The following is a 22,782-nucleotide window of genomic DNA, read 5'->3' as shown; positions in this document are numbered from 1 at the left end:
CCCTAGGGCCCATGCGCCTAGGGTTTGGGGGAACCCTAAAGGGGGGCCGCCCCCCTTGCCTTGGGGGGGCAAGGCAACCCCCCTGGCCGCCCCCCTCCTTAGATTGGATCTGAGGGGGCCGGACCCCCCTCTCCCTTGCCCCTATATGTATGTGGGGGGTGGGAGGGCAGCCGCACCTAAGTTCTGGCGCAGCCCTCCCCCTCTCCCGAGTCCTCCTCCTCTCCCGCGGTGCTTGGCGAAGCCCTGCAGGATTGCCACGCTCCTCCTTCACCACCACGCCATCGTGCTGCTGCTGGATGGAGTCCTCCCCAACCTCTCCTTCTCCCCTTGCTGGATCAAGGCATAGGAGAAGTCACCGGGCTGCACGTGTGTTGAACACGGAGGCGCCGTGGTTCGGCGCTTAGATCGGAATCTACCGCGACCTGAATCGCTATGAGTACGACTCCTTCATCCGCGTTCTTGCAACGCTTCCGCTTAGCGATCTACACGGGTATGTAGATGGACTCTCCTTCCTCTCGTTGCTAGATTACTCCATAGATTGATCTTGGTGATGCGTAGAAAATTTTAAATTTCTGCTACGATCCCCAACAGTGGCATCATGAGCTAGGTCTATGCATAGTTTCTATGCACGAGTAGAACACAAAGCAGTTGTGGACGTTGTATTGTCAATTTACTTGCCGTTACTAGTCTTATCTTGATTCGGCGGCATCGTGGGATGATGCGGCACGGGCTGACCTTACACGTACTCTTACGTGAGACTGGTTCCACCGACTGACATGCACTAGTTGCATAAGGTGGCTAGCGGGTGTCTGTCTTTCCCACTTTAGTCGGATCGGATTCGATGAAAAGGGTCCTTATGAAGGGTAAATAGAAATTGGCATATCACATTGTGGTTTTCGCATAGGTAAGAAACATTCTTGCTAGAAACCTATAGTAGCCACGTAAAAACTTGCAACAACAATTAGAGGACGTCTAACTTGTTTTTGCAGCATATGCCGTGTGATGTGATATGGCCAAAAGGATGTGATGAATGATATATGTGATTTATGAGATTGATCATGTTCTTGTAATAGGAATCACGACTTGCATGTCGATGAGTATGACAACCGGCAGGCGCCATAGGAGTTGTCTTAATTTATTTATGACCTGCGTGTCAACTTAAACGTCATGTAATTACTTTACTTTATTGCTAAAGTGTTAGCCATAGTAGTAGAAGTAATAGATGATGAGACAACTTCAAGAGGACACGATGATGGAGATCATGGTGTCATGCCGGTGACAACGATGATCATGGAGCCCCAAAGATGGAGATCAAAAGGAGCAAAATGATATTGGCCATATCATGTCACTATTTGATTGCATGTGATGTTTATCATGTTTTACATCTTATTTGCTTAGAACGATGGTAGCTTAAATAAGATGATCCCTCACTAAAATTTCAAGAAAAGTGTTCCCCCTAACTGTGCACCGTTGCGAAGGTTCGTTGTTTCGAAGCACCACGTGATGATCGGGTGTGATAGATTCTAACGTTCGTATAGAACGGGTGTTGACGAGCCTAGCGTGTACAAACATGGCCTCGGGACACATGCGAAACACTTAGGTTGACTTGACGAGCCTAGCACGTACAGACATGGCCTCGGAACACGGAAGACCGAAAGGTCGAGCATGAGTCGTATAGAAGATACGATCAACATGAAGATGTTCACCGATGTTGACTAGTTCGTCTCACGTGATGATCGGACATGGCCTAGTTGACTCGGATCATGTTTCACTTAGATGACTAGAGGGATGTCTATCTGAGTGGGAGTTCATTAAATAATTTGATTAGATGAACTCAATTATCATGAACATAGTCTAAATTGTCTTTGCAAATATTTTGTAGATAAATAGTTCACGTTGTAGCTCCCTGTTTCAATACATTCCTAGAGAAAGATTAAGTTGAAAGATATTGTAAGCAATGATGCGGAATAGGTCCGTAGTCCGAGGAGTGTCCTCACTGCTATACAGAAGGCTTACGTCTTTGATGCACCGCTTGATGTGCAAACCCCTACAACGTCGTCTGTGGATGTTGTGAACACCTGACAGACACATCCTGATGACTACTTGATAGTTTAGTGCACCATACTTTACGGCTTAGAATCGGGATTCCAATGACGTTTTTGAACGCCATAAGACATATGAGATGTTCCAAGAGCTGAAATTGGGATTTCAGGCTCATGCCCGTGTTGAGAGGTATGAGACCTCTGACAAGTTCTTTTGCCAACAAGATGGAGGAGAATAGCTCAGCTAGTGAGCATATGCTCAGAATGTCTGGGTGCTACAATCACTTAAATCAAGTGGGAGTTAAACTTCCAGATAAGATAGTGATTGATAGAGTTATCTAGCCACTATAACTAAGCTACTAGATCTTCGTGATGAACTATGACATGCAAGGGATGGAATTGATCCCGGAGCTGTTCGCGGTGCTTAAGACTGCAAAAGGTAGAAATCAAGAAGGAGCATCAAGTGTTGATGGTTTAACAAGACCACTGGTTTCAAGAAGGGCAAGGGCTAGAAGGGAAACTTCATGGATGGCAAACCAGTTGCCGCTCCAGTGAAGGAACCCAAGGTTGAACCCAAACCCGAGACTAAGTGCTTCTATTGTAAGGGGAACGGTCACTGGTAGTGGAATTACCCCAAATGCATGGTAGATAAGAAGGCTGGCAACTTTAACAAAGTATATAAGTGTTATTAATGTGTACCTCACTAGTACTCCTGGTAGCACCTGGGTATTGGATACCGGTTCTACTATTATTGGTGACTTGAAGCAAAAAGCTACGGACTAAACGGAGACTGGCTAAGGGCGAGGTGACGATGTGTGTTGGAAGTGTTTCCAAAGTTGATGAGATCACCATCGCACGCTCCATCTGCCTTCGGGATTAGTATTGAACCTAGATAAATGTTATCAGGTGTCTACGTTGAGCATGAATATGATTAGATCATGTTCATTGCAATACGGTTATTCATTTAAGTTAGAGAATACTGGTTATTCTGTTTACATGAATAATACCTTTCATGGTCATGCACCCTATGTGAATGGTTCATTGAATCTCAGTCGTAGTAATACACATGTTCACGCCAAAGGATGTAGAGTTAATAATGATTGTACCACTTTCTTGTGGCACTGCCGCTTAGGTCATATTAGCGTAAGATGCATGAAGAAACTCCATATCGATGGATGTTTGGAGTCACTTGATTTTGAATCGCTTGACACATGCGAGCCATGCCTCATGGGCAGGATGACTAAGACCCCGTTTTCAGGTACAATGAAACGTGCAAGTGACTTGTTGGAAATCATACATGCTGATGCGTGTGATCCAATGAGAATTGAAGCGTGCGGTGGATATCGCTATTTTCTCATCTTCACCGACGATTTGAGTAGATATAGGTATATTTACTTAATAAAGCACAAGTCTGAAACATTTGAAAAGTTCAAGTGATTTCAGAGTGAAGTTAAGAACCATCATAACAAGAAGATCAAATTCCTATGATCTGATCAATGAGAATTTCTGAGTTATGAGTTTGGCAATCACTTAAGATATTGTGGAATTGTTTCACAGTTGAAGCCACCTGGAACACCACAGGGTAATGGTGTGTCCGGATGTCGTAATCGAACCCTATGAGATATGGTGCGATCTATGATGTCTCTTACCGATCTACCGTTTTCATTTTGAGGATATGCGTTAGAGACAACTACATTCACTTTAGATAGGACACCATCTAAGTCCGTTGAGACGACGGAATATGAACATTGGTTTGGAAAGAAACCAAAGTTGTTGTTTCTTAATGTTTGGGCTGCGATGCTTAAGGCTTCAGCTGGAGAAGCTCGAACCCAAAAGCGGACAAACACATCTTCATAGAATACCCAAAGGTGACAGTTGGGTATACCTTCTATCTCAGATCCGAGGGCAAATTGTTTGTCGCTAAGAACGGGTCCTTTCTCGAGAAGGAGTTTCTCTCGAAAGAATTGAGTGGGAGGAAGATAGAACTTGATGAGGTTGTTGAACCTTTAGTTCAACCAGAGAGTGATGCAACACAGAAAGATGTTTTCTGTGGTGCCTACGTCTATTCAAGAGGAAGTTAATGATAGTGATCATGAAGCTTCGGATCAAGTTGCTATCGAACCTCATAGGTCGACAAAGATATGTACTAGTCCTGAGTGGTACGGTAATCCTGTCTTAGATATCATGTTGTTAGACAACAATGAACCTACGAGCTATGGAGAAGCGATGGTGGGCCCATATTCCGACAGATGGTTAGAAGCCATGAAATCTGAGATAGGATCCATATATCAGAACAAAGTATGGACTTTTGTGGACTTGCCTGATAATCGGCAAGCCATTGAGATAAATGGATCTTTAAGAAGAAGACGGACGTGGGCGGTAATGTTACCCTCTATGAAGCTCGACTTGTCGGAAAGAGTCTTTTCACAAGTTCAAGGAGTTGACTACGATGAGAATTTCTCACCCGTAGCGATGCTTAAGTCCATCGGAATCATGTTAGCATTAGCTGTATTTTTTCGATTATGAAATCTTACAGATGGATGTCAAAACAAGTTTTCTTACCAGTTTTCATAAGAAAAGTTGTATGTGATACAATAAAAGGTTTTGTCGATCCTAAGGATGCTAAAAGGTATGCTGGCTCCAGCAATCCTTCTATGGACTAGAGCAAGCATCTCGGAATCAGAATATATGTTTTGATGGAGTGATCAAAGCTTTTAGGTTTATACAATGTTTGCTAGAAACTTGTATTTACAAGAAAGTGAGTGGGAGCACTACAACATTTCTGATAAGTATATGTGGATGACATATTGTTGATTCGAAATGATGTAGAATTTCTGGAAAGCATAAACGGTTGTTTGAAGAGTGATTTTCAAAGGAAGACCTGGATAAAGCTGCTTACATATTGGGCATCAAGATCTATAGAAATAGATCAAGGCGTTTGATGATACTTTCAAAAAACGCACACCTTGACATGTTTTTGAAGGAGTTCAAAATAGATCAGTCAAAGAAGGGGTTCTTACCTGAGTTGTAAGGTGTGAAGTTGAGTAAGACTCAAAAACCAAGACAGAAGAAAGAGGAAGGACGAAGATCGTCCCCTATGCTTTTGTCATAGGCTCTATATGGTATGCCATGCTGAGTACCACACCTGATGTGTGCCTTGCCACATGTCTGGCAAGAGGGTACAAAGGTGATCTAGGAGTAGATCACTAGATAGCGGTCAAAATTATCCTTAGAGGAATAAGGAAATGTTTCTCGGATATGGAGGTGATGAAGAGTTCGACATAAAGAGTTACGTCGATGCAAGCTTAACACCTATCCGGATAGCTCTGAGTAGAGATACCGGATACGTATAATGGAGCAACAATTTGGAATAGCTCCAAGTGGAACGTGGTAGCAGCATCTACGATATGACATAAAGTTTTGCGAAATACATAGGGATCTGAATATGGCAAGACCCGTTGACTACAACCTCTCTCACAAGCATAACATGATCAAACCCAGAACTCATTGAGTGTTAATCACAGTGATGTGAACTAGATTATTCAGTCTAGTAAACTCTTTGGATGTAGGTCACATGGTGATGTGACCTGTGAGTGTTAATCACATGGCGATGTGAACTAGATTATTGACTCTGGTGCAAGTGGGAGACTGTTGGAAATATGCCCTAGAGGCAATAATAAATTAGTTATTATTATTATATTTCATTGTTCATGATTATCGTTTATTATCCATGCTAGAATTGTATTGATAGGAAACTCAGATACATGTGTGGATACATAGACAACACCATGTCCCTAGTAAGCCTCTAGTTGACTAGCTCGTTGAGCAATAGATGGTTACGGTTTCCTGACCATGGACATTGGATGTCATTGATAACGGGATCACATCATTAGGAGAATGATGTGATGGACAAGAACCAATCCTAAGCCTAGCACAAGATCGTGTAGTTCGTTTGCTAAAGCTTTTCTAATGTCAAGTATCATTTCCTTAGACCATGAGATTGTGCAACTCCCGGATACGGTAGGAGTGCTTTGGGTGTACCAAACGTCACAACGTAACTGGGTGGCTATAAAGGTACACTACAGGTATCTCCGAAAGTGTCTGTTGGGTTGGAACGAATCGAGACTGGGATTTGTCACTCCGTGTAAACGGAGAGGTATCTCTGGGCCCACTCGGTAGGACATCATCATAATGTGCACAATGTGACCAAGGAGTTGATCACGGGATGATGTGTTACGGAAGGAGTAAAGATACTTGCCGGTAATGAGATTGAAAAAGGTATCGGGATACCGGCGATCGAATCTCGGGCAAGTATCATACCGCTGGACAAAGGGAATTGTATACGAGATTGATTGAATCCTTGACATCGTGGTTCATCCGATGAGATCATCGTGGAGAATGTGGGAGCCAACATGGGTATCCAGATCCCGCTGTTGGTTATTGACCGGAGAGTTGTCTCGGCCATGTCTGCATGACTCCCGAGCCCGTAGGGTCTACACACTTAAGGTTCGATGACGCTAGGGTTATAGGGAATAGATGTACGTGGTTACCGAATGTTGTTCGGAGTCCCGGATGAGATCCCGGACGTCACAAGGAGTTCCAGAATGGTCCGGAGGTAAAGATTTATATATGGGAAGTCATCATACGGTCACCGAAATAATTTGGGGGTTACCGGTATTGTACCGGGACCACCGGAGGGGTTCCGGGGGTCCACCTGCCCCGGAGGGCCCTATGGGCTGTGTGTGGAGAGGGACCAGCCCCTTAGTGGGCTGGGCGCCTCCCCCTAGGGCCCATGCGCCTAGGGTTTGGGGGAACCCTAAAGGGGGGCCGCCCCCTTGCCTTGGGGGGCAAGGCAACCCCCTGGCTGCCGCCCCCTCCTCAGATTGGATCTGAGGGGGCCGGCCCCCCTCTCCCTTGCCCCTATATATATGTGGGGGGGGGGGGGGGGGGGAGGGCAGCCGCACCCAAGTTCTGGCGCAGCCCTCCCCCTCTCCCAAGTCCTCCTCCTCTCCCGCGGTGCTTGGCGAAGCCCTGCAGGATTGCCACGCTCCTCCTTCACCACCACGCCGTCGTGCTGCTGCTGGATGGAGTCTTCCCCAACCTCTCCTTCTCCCCTTGCTGGATCAAGGCGTAGGAGACGTCACCGGGCTGCACGTGTGTTGAACGCGGCGGCGCCGTGGTTCGGCACTTAGATCGGAATCAACCGGGATCTGAATCGCTACGAGTACGACTCCTTCATCCGCGTTCTTGCAACGCTTCCACTTAGCGATCTACAAGGGTATGTAGATGCACTCTCCTTCCCCTTGTTGCTAGATTACTCCATAGATTGATCTTGGTGATGCGTAGAAAATTTTAAATTTCTGCTATGATCCCCAACAATTAATCCGCTCTTCCTCCTTTTGTTCTTCGCTCTCCTCCTCATCTTTTTCATCCAATGAGCTCACAATATCATTAATGTCTTCTTCCATAGACTCCTGCAAAATATTAGTCTCTTCTTGGATAGCGGAGGAGTCCTCTATATATGGTTTAATATAAGGATTAGAAGCATAATTATCATAGCAATATTTAAGTATGGCCAAAATTTCAGATTTGTAGAGAGTAGTACCACACTCTTCAATAAAAGAAGCAATTTCACAAGTACCCCTAAAAGCAATAAATTCTTCAATTTGTTGAACATCATAGTAATTATAAACACCCTTAGTATACAAAGATACGATTCCATTATCACTAAAACCACATTGGTAAGGAAGGTGTTTCTTAGGGTCTTTAGAACAACAAGTACAATCATATATTTCACATAAATTCCAAGCATAGCACTGCAAACGATGAATTTGATCCAGTAAAAGTTTCCCTTTTTCAGATATGCGGTGTCGCACATAACAAGCATGCTCATCTAAAGATTTTCCCTCAACTAAGCTAGTTGGGGTTTCAACACGAGCACATAGGGATCGAAGATGATCCAAGTAAAAATCTTCAAGAGTGTGATCGATTTTGACTGGTTCTTCAACCATTGGTTCAGTAGGTACCACTATTTTTTTTGGCATTTTGCGTTTCCTACCCATAACTAAAGATAGAAAACAAGAGCACAAAATAAAAACTGCTTGGTGATAAAGTAAACAAGCACACATGAGAATATTCACCGCACACTATGACTCCCCGGCAACGGCGCTAGAAAAAGGTCTTGATAACCCACAAGTATAGGGGATCAATTGTAGCCTCTTTCGATAAGTAAGAGTGCCGAACCCAATGAGGAGCTAAAGGTAGAACAAATATTCCCTCAAGTTTTATCGACCGCCGATACAACTCTACGCACGCTTGACGTTCGCTTTACCTGAAGGAAATATGCCCTAGAGGCAATAATAAAGTTATTATTTATTTCCTTATATCATGATAAATGTTTATTATTCATGCTAGAACTGTATTAAGCGGAAACATAATACATGTGTGAATATATAGACAAACAGAGTGTGACTAGTATGCCTCTACTTGACTAGCTCATTAATCGAAGATGGTTATGTTTCCTAACCATAGACATGAGTTGTCATTTGATTATGGGATCATATCATTAGGAGAATGATATGATTGACATGACCCATTCCGTTAGCTTATCACACGATCGTTTAGTATCTTGCTATTGCTTTCTTCATGACTTATACATGTTCCTATGACTATGAGATTATGCAACTCCCGTATACCGAAGGAACACTTTGTGTGCTACCAAACATCACAACGTAACTGGGTGATTATAAAGGTGCTCTACAGGTGTCTCCGAAGGTACTTATTGGGTTGGCGTATTTCGAGATTAGGATTTGTCACTCCGATTGTCGGAGAGGTATCTCCGGGCCCTCTCGGTAATGCACATCACTTAAGCCTTGCAAGCATTGCAACTAATGAGTTAGTTGCGGGATGATGTATTACGGAACGAGTAAAGAGACTTGCCGGTAACGAGATTGAACTAGGTATTGAGATACCGACGATCGAATCTCGAGCAAGTAACATACCGATGACAAAGGGAACAACATATGTTGTTATGCGGTCTGACCGATAAAGATCTTTGTAGAATATGTAGGAGCCAATATGAGCATCCATGTTCCGCTATTGGTTATTGACCGGAGATGTGTCTCGGTCATGTCTACATAGTTCTCAAACCCGTAGGGTCCGCACGCTTAACATTACGATGACAGTTTTATTATGAGTTTATGTGTTTTGATGTACCGAAGGTTGTTTAGAGTCCCGGATGTGATCACGGACATGACGAGGAGTCTCAAAATGGTCGGTACATGAAGATTGATATATTGGAAGCCTATGTTTGGATATCGGAAGTGTTCCGGGTGAAATAGTGATTTTACCGGGTACCGGAGGGGTTACCGGAACCCCCAGGAGGCTATTGGGCCTTATGGGCCCAAGTGGACGAAGAGGAGAGGCGGCCAAGGGGCAGCCGCGCGCCCCTCTCCCCCCCAAGTCCGAATTGGACAAGGAGGGGGGCGGCGCCCCCCCCTTTCCGTTCCCCTCTCTCCTCCTTCCCCCCAAGTCCTAATCCAACTAGGAAAAAGGAGGGGAGTCCTACTCCCGGTGGGAGTAGGACTCCTCCAGCGCGCCTCCTCCTATGGCCGGCCGCACCCCCCTTGCTCCTTTATATACGGGGGCAGGGGGCACCCCAGAGACACAACAATTGATCATTGATCTCTTAGCCGTGTGCGGTGCCCCCCTCCACCATAGTACACCTCCATAATATTGTAGTTGTGCTTAGGCGAAGCCCTGCGTCAGTAGAACATCAACATCGTCACCACGCCGTCATGCTGAAGAAACTCTCCCTCAACACTCGGCTGGATCGGAGTTCGAGGGACGTCATTGAGCTAAACGTGTGCTGAACTCAAAGGTGCCGTACGTTCGGTACTTGATCGGTCAGATCGTGAAGACGTACGACTACATCAACCGCGTTGTGCTAAAGCTTCCGCCTTCAGTCTACGAGGGTACGTGGACTACACTCTCCCCTCTCGTTGCTATGCATCACCATGATCTTGCGTTTGCGTAGGAATTTTTTTGAAATTACTACGTTCCCCAACAGTGGCATCCGAGCCAGGTTTTATGTGTTGATGTTATATGCACGAGTAGAACACAAGTGAGTTGTGGGCGATATAAGTCATACTGCTTACCAGCATGTCATACTTTGGTTCAGCGCTATTGTTGGATGAAGCGGCCCAGACCGACATTACGCGTACGCTTACGCGAGACTGGTTCTACCGACGTGCTTTGCACACAGGTGGCTGGCGGGTGTCAGTTTCTCCAACTTTAGTTGAACCGAGTGTGGCTACGCCCGGTCCTTGGGAAGGTTAAAACAGCACCAACTTGGCAAACTATCATTGTGGTTTTTATGCGTAGGTAAGAACGGTTCTTGCTAAGCCCGTAGCAGCCACGTAAAACTTGCAACCACAAAGTAGAGGACGTCTAACTTGTTTTTGCAGGGCATGTTGTGATGTGATATGGTCAAGACATGATGCTATATTTTATTGTATGAGATGATCATGTTTTGTAACCAAGTTATCGGCAACTGGCAGGAGCCATATGGTTGTCGTTTTATTGTATGCAATGCAATCGCCCTGTAATGCTTTACTTTATCACTAAACGGTAGCGATAGTCGTAGAAGCATAAGATTGGCGAGACGACAATGATGCTACGATGGAGATCAAGGTGCCCCGCCGGTGACGATGGTGATCATGACGGTGCTTCGGAGATGGAGATCACAAGCACAAGATGATGATGGCCATATCATATCACTTATATTGATTGCATGTGATGTTTATCTTTTATGCATCTTATCTTGCTTTGATTGACAGTAGCATTATAAGATGATCTCTCACTAAATTTCAAGATAAAAGTGTTCTCCCTGAGTATGCACCGTTGCCAAAGTTCATCGTGCCCAGACACCACGTGATGATTGGGTGTGATAAGCTCTACGTCCATCTACAACGGGTGCAAGCCAGTTTTGCACACACAGAATACCCAGGTTAAACTTGACGAGACTAGCATATGCAGATATGGCCTCGGAACACTGAGACCGAAAGGTCGAGCGTGAATCATGTAGTAGATATGATCAACATAGTGATGTTTACCATTGAAAGCTACTCCATTTCACGTGATGATCGGTTATGGTTTAGTTGATTTGGATCACGTGATCACTTAGAGGATTAGAGGGATGTCTTTCTAAGTGGGAGTTCTTAAGTAATATGATTAATTGAACTTAACTTTGTCATGAACTTAGTACCTGATAGTATCTTGCTTGTCCATGTTTGATTGTAGATAGATGGCCCGTGCTGTTGTTCCGTTCAATTTTAATGCGTTCCTTGAGAAAGCAAAGTTGAAAGAGGATGGTAGAAATTACACGGACTGGGTCCGTAACATGAGGATTATCCTCATTGCTGCTCAGGAGAATTACGTCCTGGAAGCACCGCTGAGTGCCAGGCCTGCTGTTGATGCAACTGCAGACATTAAGAACGCCTGGCAGAGCAAAGCTGATGACTACTCGATAGTTCAGTGTGCCATGCTTTACGGCTTAGAACCGGGACTTCAACGATGTTTTGAATGTCATGGAGCATATGAGATGTTCCAGGAGTTGAAGTTAATATTTCAAGCAAATGCCCGGATTGAGAGATATGAAGTCTCCAATAAGTTCTACAGCTGCAAGATGGAGGAGAATAGTTCTGTCAGTGAGCATATACTCAGAATGTCTGGGTACCATAATCACTTGACTCAGCTGGGAGTTAATCTTCCGGTTGATAGTGCCATTGAGAGAGTTCTTCAATCACTACCACCAAGCTACAAAAGCTTCGTGATGAACTATAATATGCAAGGGATGAATAAGACAATTCCCGAGCTCTTCGCAATGCTAAAAGCTGCGGAGGTAGAAATCAAGAAGGAGCATCAAGTGTTGATGGTCAATAAGACCACCAGTTTCAAGAAAAAGGGTAAAGGGAAGAAGAAGGGGAACTTCAAGAAGAACCGCAAGAAAGTTGCTGCTCAGGAGAAGAAACCCAAGTCTGGACCTAAGCCTGAAACTGAGTGCTTCTACTGCAAGCAGACTGGTCACTGGAAGCGGAACTGCCCCAAGTATTTGGCGGATAAGAAGGATGGCAAGGTGAACAAAGGTATATGTGATATACATGTTATTGATGTGTACCTTACTAGAGCTCGCAGTAGCACCTGGGTATTTGATACGGGTTCTGTTGCTAATATTTGCAACTCAAAACAGGGACTACGGATTAAGCGAACACTGGAAAAGGATGAGGTGACGATGCACGTGGGAAATGGTTCCAAAGTCGATGTGATCGCAGTCGGCACGCTACCTCTACATCTACCTTCGAGATTAGTATTAGACCTAAATAATTGTTATTTGGTGCCAGCGTTGAGCATGAACATTATATCTTTATCTTGTTTGATGCGAGACGGTTATTCATTTAAATCTGAGAATAATGGTTGTTCTATTTATATCTGTAATATATTTTATGGTCATGCACCCTTGAAGAGTGGTCTATTTTTGATGAATCTCGATAGTAGTGATACACATATTCATAATGTTGAAGCCAAAAGATGCAGAGTTGATAATGATAGTGCAACTTATTTATGCCACTGCCGTTTAGGTCATATCGGTATAAAGCGCATGAAGAAACTCCATACTGATGGACTTTTGGAACCACTTGATTAAGAACAAACTCCGAATGTGATGAAACTTGGCAGGCGGCCTACCTACACTATAATAAGACCGCACACCAACTCTCAACCCAATCCGAGAACATTTTCCGGCCACTTATAAAATACTATTTCGGACATGCCGCGGGCGTGTGCAAGTGTTTCTGGGCTCAGAACGGACAACAGAAGGAACTGGGAGAACTCGGGCGAATGCAAGTTTCAAAAACATGATGATGCAATGCACATGATGACATGACAAGATGCGACACGCAAGCAAATGACATGGCAACGACAGAGAATAACTGGAAGACACCTAGCGCAGCGGTCTCGGGGCGTCACAACACTCCACCACTACGAGAGGATCTCGTCCCGAGATCTAGAATGACACCGGAGGGAAAGCGGAAGAGGAAGAGGAGAGGTAAAACTAAGTTGCTTCTTTGACGAATGACTGAAACCAAAGAACCTTGCGAGGTTGAACAAATTGAAAGAAAGAATGCAACGAATAAGAACAAAGTTGCAAACACTCCGTTAAGAAAGAGGAATTAGAAAGAACCGATTCGGGTAGCACTCCGGTTGAAAAGAGATGAAAGACTTGATAAGATGAAATAAGTTGAAAAGGGGCACGACACTCCGGTTGGATGGATAAGCAAGGAAAAAAAACATGATCTTGGCAAACGAGATGATAGGACGAAGAGAGGAACGTCACAATGCCTCCGGAACGAAAGAAAAGAAGGTAGATCGTCAGAATAAGAGATCGGAGAAAGAAGTGACAACTCTCGCAAATACAATTGAAAGAGCATGCCTACGAAGAAAAAGTTGAACAGAGTTGTTGGAAAACCAACAATGAAAAGAGTAAGCTTGTTGTGGGCTTATGGAAAACATATCAAAACTATGAGGTGAAATTCTGCCACTAACGAAAAATAATAGATTGGATTGATATCAACAAGGAGACGAGAAACTTATTTCACCGGGAGGATAAATGAAGAACTTGGGTCATTTATAAGCACCATAATAGTAACAATCCTTAGGGAAGGCTTTAGGTGAAATATAACCCAAGATAACTCCAATGAAGAGATCGATGGGTGAGGGAGTCCTGGATTAGGGGGTGTCCGGGTGGACGGACTATACCTTCAGCCGGACTCCTGGACTATGAAGATACAAGATTGAAGACTTCGTCCCGTGTCCGGAAGGGACTTTCCTTGGCGTGGAAGGCAAGCTTGGCGATACGGATATGTAGATCTCCTACCATTGTAACCGACTTTGTGTAACCCTAACCCTCTCCGGTGTCTATATAAACCGGAGGGTTTTTAGTCCGTAGGACAACATACAGAACAACAATCATACCATAGCCTAGCTTCTAGGGTTTAGCCTCTCCGATCTCGTGGTAGATCTACTCTTGTACTCCCCATATCATCAATATTAATTAAGCAGGACGTAGGGTTTTACCTCCATCAAGAGGGCCCGAACCTGGGTAAAACTTCGTGTCCCTTGCCTCTTGTTACCATCCGGCCTAGACGCACAGTTCGGGACCCCCTACCCGAGATCCGCTAGTTTTGACATCGACATTGGTGCTTTCATTGAGAGCTCCTTTGTGTCGTCGCTGTTAGGCTTGATGGATCCTACGATCATCAATAGTGATGCAGTCCAGGGTGAGACCTTCCTCCCCGGACAGATCTTCGTCTTCGGCGGCTTTGCACTGCGGGCCAATTCACTTGGCCATCTGGAGCAGATCGAAAGCTATGCCCCTGGCCGTCAGGTCAAATTTGGAAGTTTAAACTACACGGCCGACATCCGCGGGGACTTGATCCTCGACGGATTCGAGCCACTGCCGAGCGCGCCGCACTGTCACGACGAGCATGATCTAGCTCTGCCGCCGAACAATGCCCTGGAGGCCGCACCCGCATCGGCTTCAACCCTTAATTCGGAGCCAACTACGCTGATCAAGGATGGGTGGTTGGACGCTGCCTCGGGGGCTGCAATCCCAACGGCGATCGAGCCAAACGCCAGCCCCGCACTCCGTGATACTCATGACTCCAAGGAGCCAGACTCCTCTCCGGACTCCGAACCCTCCACGCCCCTGGCGATCGAATCCGATTGGGCGCCGATCATGGAGTTTACTGCCGCCGACATCTTTCAGCACTCGCCTTTCGACGATATTCTGAAGATACTAAAGTCTCTCTCTTTATCAGGAGAGCCCTGGCCGGACTACGGCCAGCAAGGTTGGGATACGGACGATGAAGAAATTCAAAGCCCACCCACCACCCACTTTGTAGCCACTGTCGACAATTTAACCGACATGCTCGACTTCGACTTCAAAGACATCGACGGTATGGACGCCGATGCAGGAGACGATGAAGAACCAGCGCCTATTGGGCCCTGGAAAGCCACCTCGTCATATGACATATACATGGTGGACACCCCAAAAGAAGGAGACGGCGATGGAACAGCGGAGGATGACCCCTCCAAGAAACAGCCTAAGCGCCGGCGTGAGCGGCGCCGCTCAAAATCCCACCAAAGCAAATACGGTGACTCCAGCACGGGAGATAATAATACTCCGGAGAGTGCCGAAGAAAACCCCCTCCAGCAAGATTCAGCACAGGAGGATGGAGAAGCCAGCCATCACGAGAGAGCGGCAGGCAGAGAGGTCGAGGACGATAACTATACGCCTCCCTCCGAAGACGAGGCAAGCCTCGACGACGACGAATTCATCATGCCAGAGGATCTCGTCGAGCAAGAGCATTTTCAACACAGGATTATGGCCACGGCAAGAAGCCTCAAGAAAAAACAACAATAGCTTAGAGCTGAACAAGATTTGCTAGTCGACAGATGGACCGAAGTCCTTGCGGCCAAAGAGCATAAACTCGAACGCCCCTCCAAGAGCTACCCAAAGCGCAAGTTGCTACCCCGATTAGAGGAGGAAGCACTTAAACCTACATCACCAGCACTTGATACGGCCGACCGACCACCTCGTGGCCGCGACAGAGAGGCCTCTCGGCCCCCCACTCAAGACGCACCCCGTACCAAGGCACGGGAAAATGCGCCAGACCTGTGAGATATGCTGGAGGACAAGGCAAGGCAAACAAGATCGATCTACGGATCGCGTGGACGCCCCATGACTCGAGACGGTAACCGTCACGCTGGACACAAATCTGGTAGGACCGAACACAGTAGACAAAGCTCATTGGAGCTACGTCGCGATATAGCCCAGTACAGAGGCACCGCACACCCACTATGCTTCACAGACGAAGTAATGGATCATCAAATCCCCGAGGGTTTCAAACCCGTAAACATTGAATCGTATGATGGCACAACAGATCCTGCGGTATGGATCGAGGATTATCTCCTTCATATCCACATGGCCTGCGGCGATGATCTCCACGCCATCAAATACCTCCCACTCAAGCTTAAAGGACCAGCTCGGCATTGGCTTAACAGCTTGCCAGCAGGATCAGTCGGTTGTTGGGAGGACCTGGAAGCTGCATTCCTCGACAATTTCCAGGGCACTTATGTGCGACCACCAGACGCCGATGACCTAAGCCACGTAATTCAACAGCCAGAGGAATCGGCCAGACAATTCTGGACACGGTTCCTAACAAAGAAAAATCAAATAGTCGACTGTTCGGACGTTGAGGCCCTAGCAGCCTTCAAGCACAATATCCGTGACGAGTGGCTTGCCCGGCACCTTGGACAAGAAAAGCCGAAATCCATGGCAGCACTCACGACACTCATGACCCGCTTTTGCACGGGAGAAGACAGCTGGCTTGCTTGTAGCAACAATATGACCAAGAACCCTGGTAATTCGGATACCAGGGACAGTAGTGGCAGGTCGCGTCGCAACAAGCAGAAGCGCCGCACTAACGGCGACAATGCTGAGGATACGGCAGTTAATGCCGGATTCAGAGGCTATAAATCCGGTCAGCGGAAAAAACCATTCAAATGAAATCCTAGGGGCCCGTCCAATTTGGACCGAATACTCGACCGCTTGTGCCAGATACATGGCACCCCCGAAAAGCCGGCCAATCACACCAACAGGGATTGTTGGGTGTTCAAGCAGGCAGGCAAGTTACATGCCGAAAATATAGACAAGGGGCTGCATAGCGATGACGACGAATAGCCCCGGCCGCCGAACAGCAGTAGACAGAAGGGTTTTCCCCAACAAGTGCGGACGGTGGACATGATATACGCAACCCAGATCCCCAAGAGGGAGCGGAAGCGCGCGTTAAGAGACGTATATGCGATAGAGCCAGTCGCCCCAAAGTTCAACCCATGGTCCTCCTGCCCGATCACCTTTGATCGAAGGGACCATCCCACTAGCACCCGTCATGGCAGATTCGCCGCATTGGTTCTAGACCCAATTATTGACTGATTTCATCTCACTAGAGTCCTTATGGACGGCGACAGTAGCCTGAACCTGCTTTACCAGGATACAGTGCGGAAAATGGGCATAGATCCCTCGAGGATTAAGCCCACCAAAACAACCTTTAAAGGCGTAATACCAGGTGTAGAGGCCAACTGTACAGGCTCAGTCACACTTGAAGTGGTCTTTGGATCTCCGGATAATTTCCGAAGCGAGGAGTTAATATTCGACATAGTCCCATTCCGCAGTGGCTATCACGCACTGCTCGGACGAACCGCATTCGCCAAGTTCAATGCGGTACCACACTACGCATACCTTAAGCTCAAGATGCCAGGCCCTCGAGGAGTAATTACGGTTAATGGAAACACCGAACGCTCCCTCCGAACGGAGGAGCACACGGCGGCCCTTGCAGCGGAAGTACAAAGTAGCCTCTCCAGGCAGTTCCCCAGGCCGGCCATTAAACGTCCGGACACCATCAAGCGCGCCCGGAGTAACCTACAACAAGACCGCCCGGCACGTTCTGAGCAGGCGTAGCAATGCGGCCCCAACCCCAGCCCTCGCAAAAATGTGACACCAGTACTTCGCGTACATAACTACGCTCTAGAAATACCATGGGTACAGGGGGAGAGGCACCATCACGGCACGCCCGAAACACAGCTTAAACCGCACCAGGGGCTGCCGATTTTTTAATCTTCTCTTACTTTTAGGACTCCACTCTTCGGAAGGCCTGTTCGGCAGTTCAATTGCCGCACAAATGATGCAAGAACCAGGGAAGCAGACAAGCCATGCCGCATTACGGAACTCCCAGGTGGTCTCTATCACGAGCAGTATACCTATTTTGCATACGATTCCGCAGCCTGCCCCTGGAACGGACATGTTAAAATAGTCCAACCTTTTGCTTATCGCATTATTTGTATCGTTCTGCTTTGATCGCATCCCTTTTTAATAAGCAATGCATAGCTTCTGTCTATTTTTGCATTACTCTTTTTTTTACAAATATATGTTCCTTAACGACATGTTGCACCCGTACACTTTGGTACGGCCAAAATACGCCAGGGGCTTTAGAACCCCTCAATATGGTGTGAGAAGTCCGAACACTTTAACAAGTGCGGCACCCCGAACTTATAGCATTATATGCATCGGCTCCGAATCATGTCTTGGGTCAATAGTTGGGTTTGCACGGCTCCTATGTTTTGGTGCCTTACATTCCGCTATATCGGCTAAGGTAGCACTAGGAGAACTACTGCGATTGTGCCCCAGTTGAGCTGGGTCGAGCACCTTAGTAGAGAAAGCTAAAACTGACTATCATGATGAAGCGAGAGCTGGTCGCTGTTCGAGAGGTTTTTCAAGTCCCTAAAGACTTATGCCGCTTAGAGCGAGGAGTCGGCTCTGTCCGGCCAAGGCGTGGATAGCGCCCCAAACTCGGTCTTTCGAATACCAAGGGCTTCGCCGAAATTTAAAATTATAGAATTCTATGGCTAAGTGAGAGTGTTCAAGCATTACAGTCCGATTGCCTTGTTCATTGTGTTGAGCCCTCCCTCGAAGGACCCAAACATGGGAAAAAGAGCGCTCAGGTTTATCCCCGAACACCCCAGCACTAGCGGCACGGGGGCAGAAGCCGACGACTCGCCATCTCTCAGAATTGATAAACAGCCGCACATAAGGTAATATTTTAAATTCCAACAGCATTGCTTAGCGCATATGAACAAGTTTTCAGCGCACAGGACAAAACGAGCGAGTTTTACTATAAAATTACATCCCTGGAACACTCATCCGCCATAAGGCAGGCACACTTCAGAACATCCTTATAATAATTCTCGGGCTTGCGATGCTCCTTCCCCGGCGGTGGCCCATCCTTCACAAGCTTCTCAGCATCCAGCTTGCCCCAGTGCACCTTAGCATGGGCAAGGGCCCTACGGGCACCTTCAATGCAGACGGAGTGCTTGATGACTTCGAGCCTTGGACAGGCCCCCACCAGCCGCCGCACTAGCCCGAAATAGCTCCCAGGCAGAGCCTCTCCAGGCCACAACCGAACTATGAGGTCCTTCATGGCCTGTTCGCGCCTTATGGAGCTCAACCAGTTGCTTCAGCTGGTCGCTCAGGGGCACGGGGTGTCTGGCCTTAGCATACTGAGACCAGAACACCTTCTCTGTCGAGCTTCCCTCCTCGGCTCGATATTATGCGGCGGCATCGGACACGCTACGGGGAAGGTCTACGAATGCTCCTGGAGAGCTCCGGATTCGGGTAAGTAACAAGTAACTTACGTTTATGTGTTTGCTTTGCATAAAGAATGCCTTACCCGCCGCTATATTTTTCACCTCATCCAACTCCTGGAGGGTCTTCTGGGATTCGGCCTTGGCAGACTTGGCATTTTCAATAGCCACCGCGAGCTCGGACGCTCGTGTCTTTGAGTCAAGCTCCAAACTCTCATGTTTTTCCATGAGAGCTTGGAGCTCTTGCCGCACCTTGCCAACCTCGGCCTCATACTTCTCCCGCTCGGTGCGCTCCATGGCCGCCCTCTTCTCGGCCTCGACCAGCGCTTGCTTAAGGGTCGCCACCTCAGACGTGGCCTCTACAATATCCATGATAATCCCATCATTTTTTGCAATTTCACCTTTTTATATATATTTAAAACAAGGTATTTCTTACCTTCCTTCTCCTCGAGCTGCTTCTTGGCACGCCCGACCTCTTGCTCGGACTGCTCGAGGTTCTGCTTTAGTGTGTCCACTTCCGCAGTCAGTATGGTGGACACCAGCAGAGAAGCCTGCATACGCATATTGACTTCTTTTTAGACTCCTACGAATTTCATTTTGATCCTCTATTCGGCTTTTCTTCCCTAACGCCAAACAGAGCATCAGGGGCTACTGTCTATGCGGTAATATTATTTACACATTCTTTACTTACCTCAAAGCCTGTTAAAAGGCTAGTACAAGCTTCAGTCAGTCCGCTCTTGGCGGACTGAACCCTCTGGACCACCGCATTCATAATGGTGTTGTGCTCCTCGTCGATGGATGCACCTTCGAGCACCTCCAACAGATTGTCCGGCGCCTCCGGTTGGACGGGGGTCACCGGCACGGGGGGCTTGCTCCTCTTGGAAGGAGGTCGCCCGCCGGACTCTGGAACCTTTGAAGGATCCAGAGCGGTGTCCGGCCCAGAGCCGGACTTGGAGCCCTGGGGGGTTTTATCCCCTTCACTCCTGGAGTCCGGAAGGTCGCCTTGCGGTGCCTCCAGGACCACCTCCTCCTGGCTTGGAACCTGTTGGGACAACACTTTGGTGTCGTCCGTAGGGCGGGGGGAGGAAGCCGTCGGAAGCGAATTCACATCCGACGAGTCCAGTGAACCGCTCGACGACGCGTCGAGCCGGTCTTTGTGTGGGCTGCATAAACATATTCGACATAAGGGAAAGCTGTGCAATAAAGGAATACTATGAATTACTCTGGTATCCGGATACTTACGATTTCGCCCGGGGCTTGGCCCTAAGCGACCACTCCTCTCCGCCGTCGTCGGCGTCGGTGGAGTAGTCCTAAGGAAGGGTTTTCCCCTTCTTGGACCCTTCGGCCTCCCCAGTTGTGGCGGCCTTCCTTTTCTTCCCTTCCCCCGCTGGAGGGGGAGGGGTCTCTTCTTCCTCCTCCTCGTCTTCATGGGAGGAGTGCGTCTTGGAGTCGTTAGATGATGGATCCGACACCTCCAGGCGCCGGGCACTCTTACGAGTCCCCGTGGCCTTCTTCTTGGCCTTCTTCTCCGGCACCACATAGGGTGCCGGAACCAGCAGCTTTGCCAAACGAGCGTCCGTTGGGCCTTCGGGCAAAGGAGCCGGACAGTTGATCTGTCTGGACGTCTCCTGCCAATCCTGTCAAAGGTAAGGGAGCTTAGATCCCGCATGGAGTCAAACTATGAAAAACTAATACCCTGTAAAAGGTAAAAACAGCTTACCGCATGAGCGTGACACTGCGCGCTGAATCCGTGATCCTTGATAGCGGATGCGGGGGCCTCGGCGCCCTTGAAAAGCACCTTCCAGGCATCTTCGTACGTCGTGTCGAAGAGCCTGCTCATAGTTCGGTGCCGCGCCGGGTCGAACTCCCACAGGTTGAAAGCCCATTGTTGACACGGGAGGATCCGGCAGATGAGCATAACCTGGACTATGTTGACAAGTTTGAGCTTCTTGTCCACCAAGGTTTGGACGCATGTTTGGAGTCCGGTCAGCTCTCCTTTTTTACCCCACGACAGGCCCGCCTCTTTCCAGGAGGTGAGCCATGTAGGGGGTCCGGATCGGAACTCGGGGGCTGCAACCCATTCAGGGTCGCGCGGCTCGGTGATGTAAAACCACCCCGATTGCCACCCCTTCAGGGTCTCCACAAAGGAGCCCTCGAGCCATAAGACGTTGGGCATCTTGCCCACCATGGCGCCTGCGCACTCCGCCTGGTTGCCGCGCACCACCTTCGGCTTAACATTAAAAGTCTTGAGCCATAGGCCGAAATGGGGGCGGATGCGGAGGAAAGCCTCGCACACGACGATAAACGCCGAGATGTTGAGGACAAAGTTCGGGGCCAGATCGTGGAAATCCAGGCCATAGTAGAACATGATCCCCCGGACAAATGGGTGGAGAGGGAAGCCCAGTCCACGGAGGAAATGGGGGGAGGAACACCACCCTCTCATGGGGCCTAGGGGTGGGGATGAGCTGCCCCTCTTCAGGAAGCCGGTGCACAATGTCGTTAGACAAGTATCCGGCCTTCCTTAGTCTTTTGATGTGTCCCTCCGTAACGGAGGAGACCATCCACTTGCCTCCCGCTCCGGACATGGTTGGAGAAGGTTGAGGTGGGGAGTGCGGACTTGGGCGCTGGAGCTCGGGTGCGCAAGAATGGATAGGCAAAGGAGGAAGAAGGCGTAGGTGAAAAGGTGGATCCTTATCCCCTTATATGGGTGGACGCAACTATGTGTCCCCACCAGCCTGGTAAAACTCGCTTATCCCCAAGCGCCATAATCAATGGCGCGGTTGGGTTACCCACGCCCGTATTGATGAGAATCCCGGAATAAGGGGACACGATCTCTGCTTCGACAAGACGTGCCAAGGAAACCGCCTCGCATGACGCGCTGAGGTGGGATAATAAAATGATTCGAATAAAGGCTTGTCCGTGGTGCGTCACACTACAGAATACGTCAGCAGATTAGATTTGTGAAAATATTATTCTCTCTATGGCAGTATGTGGAAACTTATTTTGCAGAGCCGGACACTATCTTTGTGTTCAAAATCTTCTATGAAGTACTTGGAGGAGGAACCCGCCTTGCAATGCCGAAGACAAACTGCGCGCCGGACTCGTCGTCATTGAAGCCTGGTTCAGGGGCTACTGAGGGAGTCCTGGATTAGGGGGTGTCCGGATGGCCGGACTATACCTTCAGCCGGACTCCTGGACTATGAAGATACAAGATTGAAGACTTCGTCCCGTGTCCGGAAGGGACTTTCCTTGGCGTGGAAGGCAAGCTTGGCGATACGGATATGTAGATCTCCTACCATTGTAACCGACTTTGTGTAACCCTAACCCTCTCCGGTGTCTATATAAACCGGAGGGTTTTTAGTCCGTAGGACAACATACAGAACAACAATCATACCATAGGCTAGCTTCTAGGGTTTAGCCTCTCTGATCTCGTGGTAGATCTACTCTTGTACTACCCATATCATCAATATTAATTAAGCAGGAC

Source organism: Triticum aestivum, chromosome 3A, assembly GCF_018294505.1.
Source record: "Triticum aestivum cultivar Chinese Spring chromosome 3A, IWGSC CS RefSeq v2.1, whole genome shotgun sequence".
NCBI classification, from domain to species: domain Eukaryota; kingdom Viridiplantae; phylum Streptophyta; class Magnoliopsida; order Poales; family Poaceae; genus Triticum; species Triticum aestivum.
This window is presented reverse-complemented; position numbering follows the sequence as displayed.